The following is a 15,472-nucleotide window of genomic DNA, read 5'->3' on the forward strand; positions in this document are numbered from 1 at the left end:
TTATGTAATTCAAATCAAGATGAAAAAACAAGTAGATCCCACACAGTTTATTATCACCAACTGTGTGAGATGTAGTACAAAATATCCTGGAGCACCGTCAGTGTATAGTACGCCTATGGCTTACTCGAGAAGGTGTGTCGGCTACAGTCCACAGCCGGCGTGTCAAGCACACTAGCTCGCTCCCCAAATACTCCCGCCTCTGCATCCCTCGCAATCTCGAAAATATTACTGCCTCGTAATCCTGAAAATATCTACCACCTTGAAGGTTTTAATGTTTGATAGCACACGATTAGTATGTGCGGACCATTTGTGATGCCTGTTACTCCCGCTCTGCTTCAGTCCCTCGATTCAAATTTTTAGTAGCCCCGACATTTTGCTCCCACCTCTACATCCCTCGTAATCTCAAAAATATCTACTCGCCCTTGATCCAAATTTTCAGTAGCCCCTCCTTCTTACTCTCGCCTAGTAAAATTTTCAGTTTCCGCAGTATTTCCTCAAACACCACCTGTAACACCCTCGATACGACTATAGCTCCCACGTGTCGAGGCACGACTTAGAGACATAATCGCATTGAAGGCATATGTCGCAAGTGAGGTAATCTTCACACAACCCATGTAATACAATAGGGGAAAAAGATACATAGTTGGCTTACAATCGCCACTTCACCCAATTACATGAATAAACATTACATCATCCAAATACACTCATGGTCCAACTACGGAACCAAAATAAAAGAAGAACCCCAAATGCGACAAGGTCCCCGATCGACCCCAACTGGGCTCCACTACTGATCAACTAAAACGAAACAAACAAAGGACAAGATCTTCATCGAGCCCCTCCTGAGCTTGGTTGCGTCATCTGCACGGACTCATCGGCACCTGCAAGCTGGTTTTGGAAGTATCTGTGAGCCATAGGGACTCAGCAATCTCGCACCCTCGCGATCAAGACTATTTAAGCTTACGGGTAAGGTAAAGGTATGAGGTGGAGCTGCAGCAAGAGACTACCATATATGGTGGCTATCATACGCAAATGAGAGCGACAAGAAGTGATCCTATAACAACCTACGTCAAGCATAACTCCAACACCGTGTTCACTTCCCGGACTCCGCCGGAAAGAGACCATCACGGTAACACACGCTGTTGATGTATTTTAATTAAGGTCAAATTCAGGTTTTCTACAACCGGACGTTAACAAATTCCCATCTGCCCATAACCGCGGGCACGGCTTTTGAAAGTTCAAATCCCTGCAGGGGTGTCCCAACTTAGCCCATGACAAGCTCTCACGGTCAACGAAGGAATAGACCTCCTCCCGAGACGTTCCGATCAGACTCGGTATCCCGGTACAACAAGACATCCTCGACAATGGTAAAACAAGTCCAGCAAGACCGCCCGATGGGCCGACATCCTGATAGGAGCTGCACATATCTCGTTCTTAGGGCAACACCGGATGAACACTCCGTACAGCTAAAACCAGCCCTCAAGTTTCCCCGAGGTGGCGCCACAAGTGGCTCTAGTTTGGACCAACACTTAGACAAGCACTGGCCCGGGGGATTAAAATAAAGATGACCCTCGGGATGTGCGACTCCTAAGGGGAAAAGGCTAGGAGGCGAATGGTAAAACCAAGGTTGGGCCTTGCTGGAGTAGTTTTATTCAAAGCGAATAGTCAAGGGGTTCCCATTATAACCCAACCGCGTAAGGAACGCAAAATCCGGGAACATAACACCAATATGCCGGAAACTAGGACGGCAAGAGTGGAACAAAACACCAGGCATAAGGCCGAGCCTTCCACCCTTTACCAAGTATATAGATGTATTAATTAAATAAGATATATTGTGATATCCAAACAAGTAAACATGTTCCAACAAGGAACAACATTGCCATGTTCCAACAAGGAACGAACTTCAATCTTCACCTGCAACTAATAACGCTATAAGAGGGGCTGAGCAAAGCGGTAACATAGCCAAACAACGGTTTGCTAGGGCAAGGTGGGTTAGAGGCTTGGTTCAACAATATGGGAGGCATGATAAGCAAGTGGTAGGTATCGCAGCATAGGCATAGCAAAAGAGCGAGCAACTAAGCAAGCAAAGATAGAAGTGATTTCGAGGGTATGGTCATCTTGCATGAAATCCCGCAAGGAAGAAGAACGAGTCCATGAAGAAGACAAATGGACGTAGTCGAACGGGTCCTCACAAACGCGACGTAACCGGAACCAACCCGAAGAAGCAACACCGGAAAAGAGCAAACAACCTAGTAAACAACCATCACATAAACATGGCATGGTGCACAAACAAGTATGATGCATGTCCGGTTTAAATATGCATGGCATGGCAAAGTGCACAAGCAATCCTACAAATTAAATGGAGCTCAATATGCAACGAGTTGCATATTGACGAAACACCACGATAAGTTATTTAGTTTGATCCCGTTTATGTACCCAACAATATTAAATGTTGTTAAACATGGCAAGAGGGTGAAGCAAAGTAAACTAACTATTTAGGCAAGTTTAAATGAGGCCGGAAACAACAAACAACAATTCCGGTAAATCCCCATATGCATATTTTAGGTTTGGTACTGTTCTGCCCTAAACATAATTTTAAAGTTGGTAAACATGCAAAGTAAGGTCACCATGATAAACTAGGAATTTTTCTACCCCATTTACATATAAAGATTATTTAATTCCGAGTTACGGTTATTTAGTTATGAATTAAATCATTTTAGCATGGCATAGGAGCAAATTTAAACAAACATCATTTTAGACATTTTAAACATGGATGGAAGTGACATATTATTAAACTAGACAAAATTCTAAGCAAGTTTCATATATAATTTATTTAGATCCGATGCACGGTTGTGAAGTTATTAAATGCATGAAACTAGGGGGGTTTTTCTGCAAATCTGTCATCTCTGGAAAATTAGACAAATTCACAGATCCTGAAAAAAAATATCAACGGGCTGAATCTGGATCTGGCAAGGGTTGCTCACATTGGGCCAAGCCCAGTCGGTGAGGAGGCCGCAACAGAAGTTGGGCTAGGCCTGAGGCTAAGCGAGGCCCACCAGGGCGAGGGGGCGGCCTGGACGTCGTCCTCGTCTCGCGCCTGCACGAGCAGAGGACCATGGCGACGGCGTAGCAAAGCTCCGGCGAGGGAGGTTCCGGTGGCGCTCGCGAGGACTGGAACGGGTTGCTGGGCGGCGGATCCGGCCTCGGGGCGCCAGATCCGGTCGATGGCGAGGCGAGACGGCAGGGAGGCGCGGATCTCCACCGACGACGACGACCTGCGGGAGAGAGAGGATGAAGCAGGGAGGAGAGGGGCAGGTCAGGGAGGAGGGAGAGGGCGACGGGGCTCCTGCCTGGGGTTCGCCGGCGAGGGTGGTGGCTTGCGAGGACTTGGCCGGCGAGGAGGGATCGAGGAGCTCGGGCTCCTATCTCCTGGACGAGGGGAAGGATCGGGCAACGAGGAGGCAAGGGGATCAGTCGTCGGGGCCGGAACCGATGCAGACGAGGTCACAGGCGAGGCGGGGGAAGACGATGGCAGCTGCTGCTTGCGAACACAGCACCCATGGTTGTCTCCTGTGAGCAAAAACAGAGAGAGGGAGGGGAAGATCGTGAGAACGGGAGGTAGGGAAGCAAGAGGGGAAAAGGAGCAGGGCTTTCGGGGCACTCATCTCCGACGACTAGGAGCTGCTTCTCCGGCTGCGCTGGTTGGGTGGGCGACGGGATCCAGGGGAGGCACTAGTTGGTTGGGCGTGGAAATTGAGGAGGAGTGGTGGTGGCTGTGGTTGAAATTGAGGAGGGGAGGATTTGGATCTGGGAAGATCCCGAGGTGGAAGGAGAGACCGGGTGGAGTGGCGGCGCGGTGATGGAATGGATGGGACGTCTTCCTAGATTTTAGGGTTGGATCTGATATTTATATCAGATGAGTTTTAGGTTAGGGGCTAACTCTTCCCTCCGATTAAAATTGGACGGTCGAGGATAAATAGCTTAGGAGAGTCCAATGAGAAACCGATGATGTTTTGTAGATGTTTGGGGATGATCCGGACACAACGGTGGCGACAGTCCGGGTCAGGTTCGGGACAGCTTTTCAGACGCGCGTGCGAGGGGGTTCGATGCACTGCGCAAGGAGGGGTAGGCTGGGCCTAGGTGGACTGTGGAGAGTGGGTTGGTCCGAGAGAAGAGGGGAGAGATGCATCCCGGCACGGTTTCCGGATACCGAAAACGTCCGACGATTTGACCGACTATATTGTCGCTATAGTTAACGGTTGGGGCATCAAACGATCTCCGAATTCGATGAAACTTGACAGGCGGTCTATCTACACTATAATAAGACCACACGTCAACTCTCATCCCATTCCGAGAACATTTTTCCGGCCACTTATAAAATACTATTTCGGAGATGCCGCGGGCGCGTGCAAGTGTGTCTGGGCTCAGAACGGACAACGGACGGAATGAGGAGACCGGGAGGGATGCAAGTTTTGAAAACATGATGATGCAATGCACATGATGACATGACAAGATGCAACACGCAAGCGAATGACATGGCAACGACAGCGAATAACTGGACGACACCTGGCACATCGGTCTCGGGGCGTTACAACACTCCGCCACTATGAGAGGATCTCATCCCGAGATCTAGAATGGCGCCGGAGGGAAAACAGAAGAGAAAAAGAAGAGGTAAAACTAAGTTGCTTCTTTGACAAACGAGTGAAACCACGAACCTTGAATAAGGTTAAGCCATATCGAGAAAAGAATACAACGAAGATGAACGAAGTTGAAAACACTCCGTTAGAAAAGAGGGACAAAGAACATTACGAAAAACCTTGAGGTTGAAGGGAAGATATATATTGAAAACACGCCGGTTAAGGAAGGGGATCAAGGAAGACCAAATTCGAACAGCACTCCGGTTGAAAAGTGATACAAGACTAGATAAGATGAAAAGAACTTGAGCAGAGGACACGACACTCCGATTAAATGGATAAGCACGAAAAGAACATGATTTTTGACAAACGAGATGATGGGTTGAAAAGAGCAACATCACAATGACTCCGGAACAAAGGGAAACAAGATCTTGAGAGAGCACGGATACAACAAATGCTAGAATGGAGTTGTTGAAAACCAACAACGAAAAGAATAATCTTGATATGGTCTTATGAAATACATCTCAAATTATGAGATGACAACCTGCCACTCACGGGAAGAAGAGTTGGATTGATATGAACGAGGAGACGAGAAACTTATTTCACCGGGAGGATAAATGAATAACTTGGGTCATTTCTAAACACCATAGATAGCAACAATCCTTAGGGAAGGCTTTAGGTGAAATATAACCCAAGATAACTCCAATGACGAGATTGATGGATTTGAAATATCTCATTCATGACAACATGTGAACGAAGAAACATGAATTCAAATTATCAAGAATGACATAGCACCACCTCAAATAACACGGTAGAAAGAATTGCGCTCTGGATTGCAAGATGAAGAATGCTTGAGCTCATCTGAAAAGAATCTTGATGAACACTCCGAGAAGGGATTAAATCCTTGATGAATCCATCATGTAGAACCTTCAAGAAGAACTCCGGTAATAAAAGAATGATCCAAAATAATTGAATGATGAAAAGAATAAGATTTAAGCCTCGCAATGATTTAGATAGAGAACTCCGTGATAATATAATTGGAAGAGGTTGGAACTCCGGAAAAGAAAGATGAGCTATTGAAACCAAGAATAAGTATGATGAGTCACTCCGGAAAAACAGGAATTGAACAAACTCGATGAAACAAGAATAAGAATTACATTATGCTTATCCTTCACCAATTAAATTGATGACAATCAATGGATTCGACATATTACTTATTCTCATAGAAAAGATTAAGATAGATATTGCGCAAACTTGAAGAGGTCTTTAATGATCCACCGGTAGGATTGGAAAGAACGAATGAATTGATATGATAAACAAAGGAAGAGAAATGTTGAATGAACCACCGTAAGAATTGAAAATGAATGAAGAGAAGATAAAGAAACACCGGGAATAATTGAATGAAGGGAGATACTTGAGACAATCTAGATACATGAGAACGAAGGGATCATGAACTGATTAGAGATCACTTGAACGATGCACCGGTAAGATTTGGAGAACAATGGCCTTCGGAGTAAAGAAATGGAAACAACTCATGAAATGCTCCGGATCGGTGAAAAGAATACTCACAATCTAAACAATTATGAGAGGATGGCAACAAGCTAGCACCATGAATCTTTAAGAGAACAGATAAGATATGGAGGGAAAACTCTTCTTCGGTCATCAAAATCTGAGAATGCCTTCGAGAAACACCACCATGAATTGTTGAGGCACTACAGAATGAAAAATTAGAAAGGTTGAACCAACGATGAAAAGAATTTGAAAGATCTTGCAGAAAGACATTTGACTAATGACAATTCATTCTTACGTCAAACTTTGAAAAGATTTTAGGATAGCTCCGGGAAATTAAGAAGAGTCAGGTAAGATCCTGGGAAAAAACTGTGGGTTAGGGCCCACTCAAAAGAAATACTGTTGAGGAATTTAAAAGAGAGAATGCACCGATTGAATTAAATGGCTTGACTGAGATAACAAACTCGAAAGAGCTTGAAAGGATTAAGAATGGAAACGAATCTTCTGAGATATCTTGAGCACTCCGGAACAATTGAATAGCGAGAAGTGAATTATTATGAGGTGCACCGGTATGATAAGGTATTGAAACGAGGAAAAGATATGATCAACAAAGTTTGACTAGAATCCACCGGAGAAGAAAAAGAACGGCGAATGATGAGCTTGAAGCTCCATTAGAATCTTCATGAGAATCACCGGATAAGAATATTCACAGAAAAGAATGGAGAGACTTCACATCAATAAGATGGATACACGATAAAGAAATCTGAGTCCTTAAAGAAAACAAGGGAGGGAGGGCGGGAAAAACAAAGGCAACTTGGAGATGGATGACACGAACAACGTTGAGAAGAACTGATACTTGATCTAGCAGAAGTTGAAATGATTGGGTCCACTTGAAGAGAAAACACGTCGGTTGAAAAGGATTGGAAAGACAATCTCGATTAATATGAAGGGGTTTGGTATTCACATAGGAATATGAGAACAACATTTGGAAAAGGTATGGAATCAACATTTGACTTCGAAGCAACTCGAATACCACAACTCAAAACAAAGCAAAGGGTTGGCTTGCAGAATAAGCCAGAACAAACATATGATAGAGATTTCGTCCGAAGTTTTCATGGTGGGGCGTACACGGGCTCGATCGTACAGCACCATCATGTACAAGGCAGTGCACATGACATACGAAGCGTCCCCGAGTCGGCATAGCCAAGGACTCTTTAAGACACAACGAGACCACTGTAAAACCGACCGTGGATAGGCGGACCACTAGACATCGAACCCCAATTTCATATCATACATTTGTCGGAAAGATATCCTAAGAGCTACTTGAATTCCCACTCATAAACTCCCGAATTTATCCCGATTATGCAATCAGGTGTTGGGGATACAGGGGAAGCATAATATCTCACCCAAAACTAGCAAATCCTACATCCAGCTGTATCCATCCTTCAAAACATAACCAAGAAACCTTCGGAAATCATCTACCTCAACCTTCAAAAAGCATCCGTTATACAAGTTATGGCAATACTCCCGAACACCCGCCCCAGTACTGGGTGGCGTCGAGGTTATCTCACCAACAAACTGCATAAAAGAGATTTTCGATGTCGGCGTGCTAAAACTCAGGTATTCCAGAATTGCAACGATAAAATTATGACGACAACACCTCAGAGCTCAACTCCCTCGGACACTTCCACTAAACCCCTAACAGGAGGCACCAAGACAATGTTCTCATCATAAAACCATCGGAACGATTCCAAGATACCCGCGTGATCCTAAAAGAATTTAGTGAAATTTGAGAAGAGAAGAGTCAAAACTCTACGTTAGGATGCCTTACCAGAGCGATGAGGAGACTGGGAAGTAAAAAGAATTCCTAACTCTCCGATATATAATTCCTAAATGACTCAAAACATTTTTCTAGACACAACAACTCGGCCGCTAAAAATGATCAAGCAATGGGCCTCCTAAGGTCGGGGAAGGCTCTGATACCAACTTGTAACACCCTCGATGCGACTATAGCTCCCACGTGTCGAGGCATGACTTAGAGACATAATCGCATTGAAGGCATATGTCGCAAGTGAGGTAATCTTCACACAACCCATGTAATACAATAGGGGAAAAAGATACATAGTTGGCTTACAATCGCCACTTCACCCAATTACATGAATAAACATTACATCATCCAAATACACTCATGCTCTGACTACGGAACCAAAATAAAAGAAGAACCCCAAATGCGACAAGGTCCCCGATCGACCCCAACTGGGCTCCACTACTGATCAACTAAAACGAAACAAACAAAGGACAAGATCTTCATCGAGCCCCTCCTGAGCTTGGTTGCGTCATCTGCACGGACTCATCGGCACCTGCAAGCTGGTTTTGGAAGTATCTGTGAGCCACAGGGACTCAGCAATCTCGCACCCTCGCGATCAACACTATTTAAGCTTATGGGTAAGATAAAGGTATGAGGTGGAGCTGCAGCAAGTGACTAGCATATATGGTGGCTATCATACGCAAATGAGAGCGAGAAGAGAAGGTAAAGCACGGTCGATAAAAGTATGATCAAGAAGTGATCCTATAACAACCTACGTCAAGCATAACTCCAACACCGTGTTCACTTCCCGGACTCCGCCGGAAAGAGACCATCACGGTAACACACGCTGTTGATGTATTTTAATTAAGGTCAAATTCAGGTTTTCTACAACCAGACGTTAACAAATTCCCATCTGCCCATAACCGCGGGCACGGCTTTCGAAAGTTCAAATCCCTGCAGGGGTGTCCCAACTTAGCCCATGACAAGCTCTCACGGTCAACGAAGGAATAGACCTCCTCCCGAGACGTTCCGATCAGACTCGGTATCCCGGTACAACAAGACATCCTCGACAATGGTAAAACAAGTCCAGCAAGACCGCCCGATGCGCCGACATCCTGATAGGAGCTGCACATATCTCGTTCTCAGGGCAACACCGGATGAACACTACGTACAGCTAAAACCAGCCCTCAAGTTTCCCCGAGGTGGCGCCGCAAGTGGCTCTAGTTTGGACCAACACTTAGACAAGCACTGGCCCGGGGGGTTAAAATAAAGATGACCCTCGGGATGCGCGACTCCCAAGGGGAAAAGGCTAGGAGGCGAATGGTAAAACCAAGGTTGGGCCTTGCTGGAGTAGTTTTATTCAAAGCAAACTGTCAAGGTGTTCCCATTATAACCCAACTGTGTAAGGAACGCAAAATCCGGGAACATAACACCGATATGACGGAAACTAGGGCGGCAAGAGTGGAACCAAACACCAGGCATAAGGCCGAGCCTTCCACCCTTTACCAAGTATATAGATGCATTAATTAAATAAGATATATTGTGATATCCAAACAAGTAAACATGTTCCAACAAGGAACAACATTGCCATGTTCCAACAAGGAACGAACTTCAATCTTCACCTGCAACTAACAACGCTATAAGAGGGGCTGAGCAAAGCGGTAACATAGCCAAACAACGGTTTGCTAGGGCAAGGTGGGTTAGAGGCTTGGTTCAACAATATGGGAGGCATGATAAGCAAGTGGTAGGTATCGCAGCATAGGCATAGCAAAAGAGCGAGCAACTAAGCAAGCAAAGATAGAAGTGATTTTGAGGGTATGGTCATCTTGCATGAAATCCCGCAAGGAAGAAGAACGAGTCCATGAAGAAGACAAATGGACGTAGTCGAATGGGTCCTCACAAACGCGACGTAACCGGAACCAACCCGAAGAAGCAACACCGGAAAAGAGCAAACAACCTAGTAAACAACCATCACATAAACATGGCATGGTGCACAAACAAGTATGATGCATGTCCGGTTTAAATATGCATGGCATGGCAAAGTGCACAAGCAATCCTACAAATTAAATGGAGCTCAATATGCAACGAGTTGCATATTGACGAAACACCACATAAGTTATTTAGTTTGATCCCGTTTATGTACCCAAAAATATTAAATGTTGTTAAACATGGCAAGAGGGTGAAGCAAAGTAAACTAACTATTTAGGCAAGTTTAAATGAGGCCGGAAACAACAAACAACAATTCCGGTAAATCCCCATATGCATATTTTAGGTTTGGTACTGTTCTGCCCTAAACATAATTTTAAAGTTGTTAAACATGCAAAGTAAGGTCACCATGATAAACTAGGCATTTTTCTACCCCATTTACATATAAAGATTATTTAATTCTGAGTTACGGTTATTTAGTTATGAATTAAATCATTTTAGCATGGCATAGGAGCAAATTTAAACAAACATCATTTTAGACATTTTAAACATGGATGAAAGTGACATATTATTAAACTAGACAAAATTCTGAGCAAGTTTCATATATAATTTATTTAGATCCGATGCACGGTTGTGAAGTTATTAAATGCATGAAACTAGGGGGGTTTTTCTGCAAATCTGTCATCTCTGGAAAATTAGACAAATTCACAGATCCTGAAAAAAAACATCAACGGGCTGAATCTGGATCTGGCAAGGGTTGCTCACATTGGGCCAAGCCCAGTCGGTGAGGAGGCCGCAACAGAAGTTGGGCTAGGCCTGAGGCTGAGCGAGGCCCACCAGGGCGAGGGGGCGGCCTGGACGTCGTCCTCGTCTCGCGCCTGCACGAGCAGAGGACCATGGCGACGGCGTAGCAAAGCTCCGGCGAGGGAGGTTCCAATGGCGCTCGCGAGGACTGGAACGGGTTGCTGGGCGGCGGATCCGGCCTCGGGGCGCCAGATCCGGTCGATGGCGAGGCGAGACGGCAGGGAGGCGCGGATCTCCACCGACGACGACGACCTGCGGGAGAGAGAGGATGAAGCAGGGAGGAGAGGGGCAGGTCAGGGAGGAGGGAGAGGGCGACGGGGCTCCTGCCTGGGGTTCGCCGGCGAGGGTGGTGGCTTGCGAGGACTTGGCCGGCGAGTAGGGGTCGAGGAGCTCGGGCTCCTACCTCCTGGACGAGGGGAAGGATCGGGCGCGAGGTCCCTTGCTCAGCTGCTGCACGCACTGGAACGAGGAGGCAAGGGGATCAGTCGTCGGGGCCGGAACCGATGCAGAGGAGGTCACAGGCGAGGCGGGGGAAGACGACGGCAGCTGCTGCTTGCGAACACAGCGCCCATGGTTGTCTCCTGTGAGCGAAAACAGATAGAGGGAGGGGAAGATCGTGAGAACGGGAGGTACGGAAGCAAGAGGGGAAAAGGAGCAGGGCTGTCGGGGCACTCATCTCCGGCGACTGGGAGCTGCTGCTCCGGCTGCGCTGGTTGGGTGGGCGACGGGATCCAGGGGAGGCACTAGTTGGTTGGGCATGGAAATTGAGGAGGAGCGGGGGCGGCTGTGGTTGAAATTGAGGAGGGGAGTATTTGGATCTGGGAAGATCCCGAGGTGGAAGGAGAGACCGGGTGGAGTGGCGGCGCGGTGATGGAATGGATGGGACGTCTCCCTAGATTTTAGGGTTGGATCTGATATTTATATCAGATGAGTTTTAGGTTAGGGGCTAACTCTTCCCTCCGATTAAAATTGGACGGTCGAGGATAAATAGCTTAGGAGAGTCCAATGAGAAACCGATGATGTTTTGTAGATGTTTGGGGATGATCCGGACACAACTGTGGCGACAGTCCGGGTCAGGTTCGGGACAGCTTTTCGAACGCGCGTGCGAGGGGGTTCGATGCACTGCGCAAGGAGGGGTAGGCTGGGCCTAGGTGGACTGTGGAGAGTGGGTTGGTCCGAGAGAAGAGGGGAGAGATGCAGCCCGGCACGGTTTCCGGATACCGAAAACGTCCGACGATTTGACCGACTATATTGTCGCTATAGTTAACGGTTGGGGCATCAAACGATCTCCGAATTTGATGAAACTTGACAGGCAGTCTATCTACACTATAATAAGACCACACGTCAACTCCCATCCCATTCCGAGAACATTTTTCTGGCCGCTTATAAAATACTATTTCGGACATGCCGCGGGCGCGTGCAATTGTGTCTGGGCTCAGAACGGACAATGGACGGAACGAGGAGACCGGGAGGGATGCAAGTTTTGAAAACATGATGATGCAATGCACATGATGACATGACAAGATGCAACACGCAAGCGAATGACATGGCAACGACAGCGAATAACTGGACGACACCTGGCACATCGGTCTCGGGGCGTTACACCACCTTGCTCCCCCGCCCCCTCCACACACACCACACACCCCCCAAAACCTTCGCTCACACAGACACACACCACCCTCAAAACCATTAGTAGGTCTCCGCCATCGCCTGCGCCTCCATCCTCAACCTCTGCATGTGTGTCGGGGAGCTTGAGGAGCCAATGACCAAAAAGAGGTACATTGTGGCCTTTTCACCCGACGCTGGCGAGGTGTCCCTGTTGTCCTCTGCGGGCTCGATCCACCGTCGCAGGTCCACCAATCCGCCAGCCGCCGCGCCCCTACGCCAGTTCAAGGACTTGCCCATCCTCCCTCGGACCCGGCAGCCGATGAGGTCCTACCTCGAGGTTCGGCAGTGGCAGTGGGGGACATGGATCGCCGAGATTATAGATCGGGAGACCCACACCCACCGGTAGCTCGATAGCTTCCACACGGCCGAGCCCGCGGCCATGGAGTACGACGCTGGTAGGTCCGCTACCACGGCGCGGCATCTAGGCTCAATTTCCCCTTTGGCACACATCTGGTCGACCTCGTTCTGCCGAAGCCAGGGGTGGTGAGCTCGGCTATGGCATGGGAGGACCGCAAGGCGTGGTAGTGCCTCGAGGCCGAGGCCGCCGACGAGGCCTACATGGAAGAGCTCCGCCGACAGCACTCGGAGCTCGTGGAGGTGGAGCGAGCGATCTTTGCCCGCGCGGAGGGCGGCGAGGTTATCGCGCTCTCCTCTGATGACGAGGTCGAAGGCGGCGAGGACGACAGCGTGGAGGGCCGTGAGGTTATCGCGCTCTCCACTGATGATGAGGTCGAAGGCAGCAGCGACGGCATCATGGAGGGCGTCGAGGTGGGCCCTGAGGATGAGGAGATCGACGTTGACGAGTGGAGGAGTGCCTTCTGTCGGTTCTATATCCGGCGTATCTCATAGTAGGGGTCCTAAGCTAGGCATCTTGGAGCGATGGTAACATGGACACGGTATTTTACCTAGGTTCGGGCCCTCTTGATGGAGGTAAAACCCTATGTCCTGCTTTTGTTTGTATTCATATGGGGTGTAGTACAGAGTACATGTATCTACCACGAGATTGTAGTAATGAATATGAGATGTCTATTGACTAGCCTGGCCCCGGTTTATATAACACACCAGAGGCCTAGGGTTTAGGAGAGTCCTCGTCTTGGGCGCCAAGTCTTGTGGGATCTCCCTTGTATGCGGCATGGGCTGTCCGAACTGGCCCAATAGTGAACCGCCATAGGGGTCCTCGGCTCGACCCACTGGTCAGGAGACGACGTGGTGAGTACCCCTAGTCGAGGACACCGTCAGTAGCCCCCTGAACCGGTCTTGCATCTGAGCTCCAACACCATACTGCAACCGAGATATCTTTTGCAGCCGAGCACCAACGCCGGATCGCTTCCGAGCTCCAACGACGGAATGTATTCGAGCTCTAATCGCCGGAATGTATCCGAAGTGCCATAGATTACCTCGGTCTTGAAAAATTTTAAAGGGTAGAACCGAGACGAATGTCGAAGATGCCCTCTATGCAGCCGGCCACTTGCAACCGAGCTTTATGCTGGACTGCTTCCAAGGTATCTTTTGCAATCGAGCACCAATGCCGAACTGTATCCGGGCTCCAACGTCGGACTGTATCTGAGGTGTATTTTTATAACCGAAGTCCAATGTTGTTCGGCATCCGAGGTGTCATAGATTACCTTGGTCCTGAAAAGTTCGGAGGAGTTTAGCTGAGCTTAATGCCAAAAACATCCTCGGTGAAGCCAGCCACTCACATCCGAGTTCTATGCCAGGCTACTTCCGAAGTGTGTGATTTATTCTCTGGCGAGATGTATAGTCAGTAGCCCTCAAGGTGTGTGTCGGTCTAAAAACCAAGATGCACCTGATGGATGACATAAGACCGCTGATCCGAGTAGCCCCTGAGACTTAGGTCAATTTGCAAAATCGGCCTGAGGATCAAATCCTAGCTCAGCAGCATACTTCAGAACACAAAAGCGGTGTGCACAAACATCGAGACTCAGGTTGGGTGTGCTGCCTCTTGAGCACTGCGTTGGTTTTCCCTTGAAGAGGAAAGGGTGATGTAGCAAAGTAGCATAAGTATTTCCCTCAGTTTTTGAGAACCAAGGTATCAATCTAGTAGGAGGCCACACGCAAGTCACTCGTACTTACACAAGAAAATAAGAACCTCGCAACTAGCGCGATAAAGGGGTTGTCAATCCCTTCACGGTCACTTACAAGAGTGAGATCTAATAGATATGATAATGATAAGATAAATATTTTTGGTATTTTTATGATATAGATTGAAAGTAAAATTGCAAAGTAAAATAGATTGGAAACTTATATGATGGAGAATAGACCTGGGGGCCATAGGTTTCACTAGTGGCTTCTCTCAAGATAGCATAAGTATTACGGTGGGTGAACGAATTACTGTCGAGCAATTGATAGAATTGAGCATAGTTATGAGAATATCTGGGCATGATCATGAATATAGGCATCACGTCTGTGACAAGTAGACCGACTCCTGCATGCAACTACTACTGTTACTCCACACATTGACTGCTATCCAGCATGCATCTAGAGTATTAAGTTCATAAGAACAGAGTAACGCATTACGTAAGATGACATGATGTAGAGGGATAAACTCAAGCAATATGACATAAACCCCATCTTTTTATCCTCAATGGGAACTGATATGTCTCCAACGTATCTATAATTTTTGACTGCTCCATGCTATATTATCTACTGTTTTAGGCAATATTGGGTGTCGGTGTACAAAAAGAGGGGTACACTTTTTGTACCATTATAACTGTGCACGGGCAGTCTGAGCCGCGGATACCATCACACCAAGCAAGGCAAGGGAGGTGAGCCAGGGTAAGACCGAAGCTCAAGAGAACTAGAACGACGCCAAGGCCAAGACCACGAGGAGCAAAGGGGACGAAGCGGACTCCCCCGGCAAGATCCTTGCCGGGAGAAAGTTTTAGCAACCCCGGCAAGACCCTTTCCGCGGCGACTCTCCCCACACCTACGGAGAAAATCACCCTTGAGTCCACTTCCCCCAAAGGGCAAGGATTCGGGAGACATCCCCGTAGCGGCATGCGGATCTTTGTGAAGACATTCAAGATCAGATACACACTATAGAAGACGACAACCCTTGGCGGGATCCTAGCCGAGGAAGACCACAAGGCCCCCGGCAAGCGCCTTG

General features: G+C 47.6%; 1 long non-coding RNA gene and 1 other non-coding gene across 3 annotated transcripts; both read right to left on the reverse strand.

Annotated features, from left to right (window-relative positions):
* Positions 1-595: 595 nt before the first annotated feature.
* On the reverse strand, positions 596-3,866 carry LOC147990589 (uncharacterized). 2 transcript variants are annotated; one of them, XR_015599985.1, is made up of 3 exons: positions 3,348-3,866; positions 2,982-3,272; positions 596-885 (listed from the first exon to the last, which is right to left on the reverse strand). It is a non-coding gene; the product is annotated as an uncharacterized LOC147990589 (long non-coding RNA). The 2 variants fall into 2 exon arrangements; XR_015599984.1 differs by lacking the exon at positions 596-885 and having other exon boundaries at positions 1,752-3,272.
* Positions 3,867-10,450: 6,584 nt separating this feature from the next.
* On the reverse strand, positions 10,451-11,162 carry LOC125532805 (uncharacterized). The gene is made up of 2 exons (XR_015609239.1): positions 11,005-11,162; positions 10,451-10,929 (listed from the first exon to the last, which is right to left on the reverse strand). It is a non-coding gene; the product is annotated as an uncharacterized LOC125532805 (transcript).
* Between the last annotated feature and the right edge of the window lie 4,310 nt (positions 11,163-15,472).

This window comes from Triticum urartu, chromosome 1A, assembly GCF_056163025.1.
Source record: "Triticum urartu cultivar PI428250 chromosome 1A, HENAU_Tu73, whole genome shotgun sequence".
In the NCBI taxonomy this organism is placed as follows: Eukaryota; Viridiplantae; Streptophyta; class Magnoliopsida; order Poales; family Poaceae; genus Triticum; species Triticum urartu.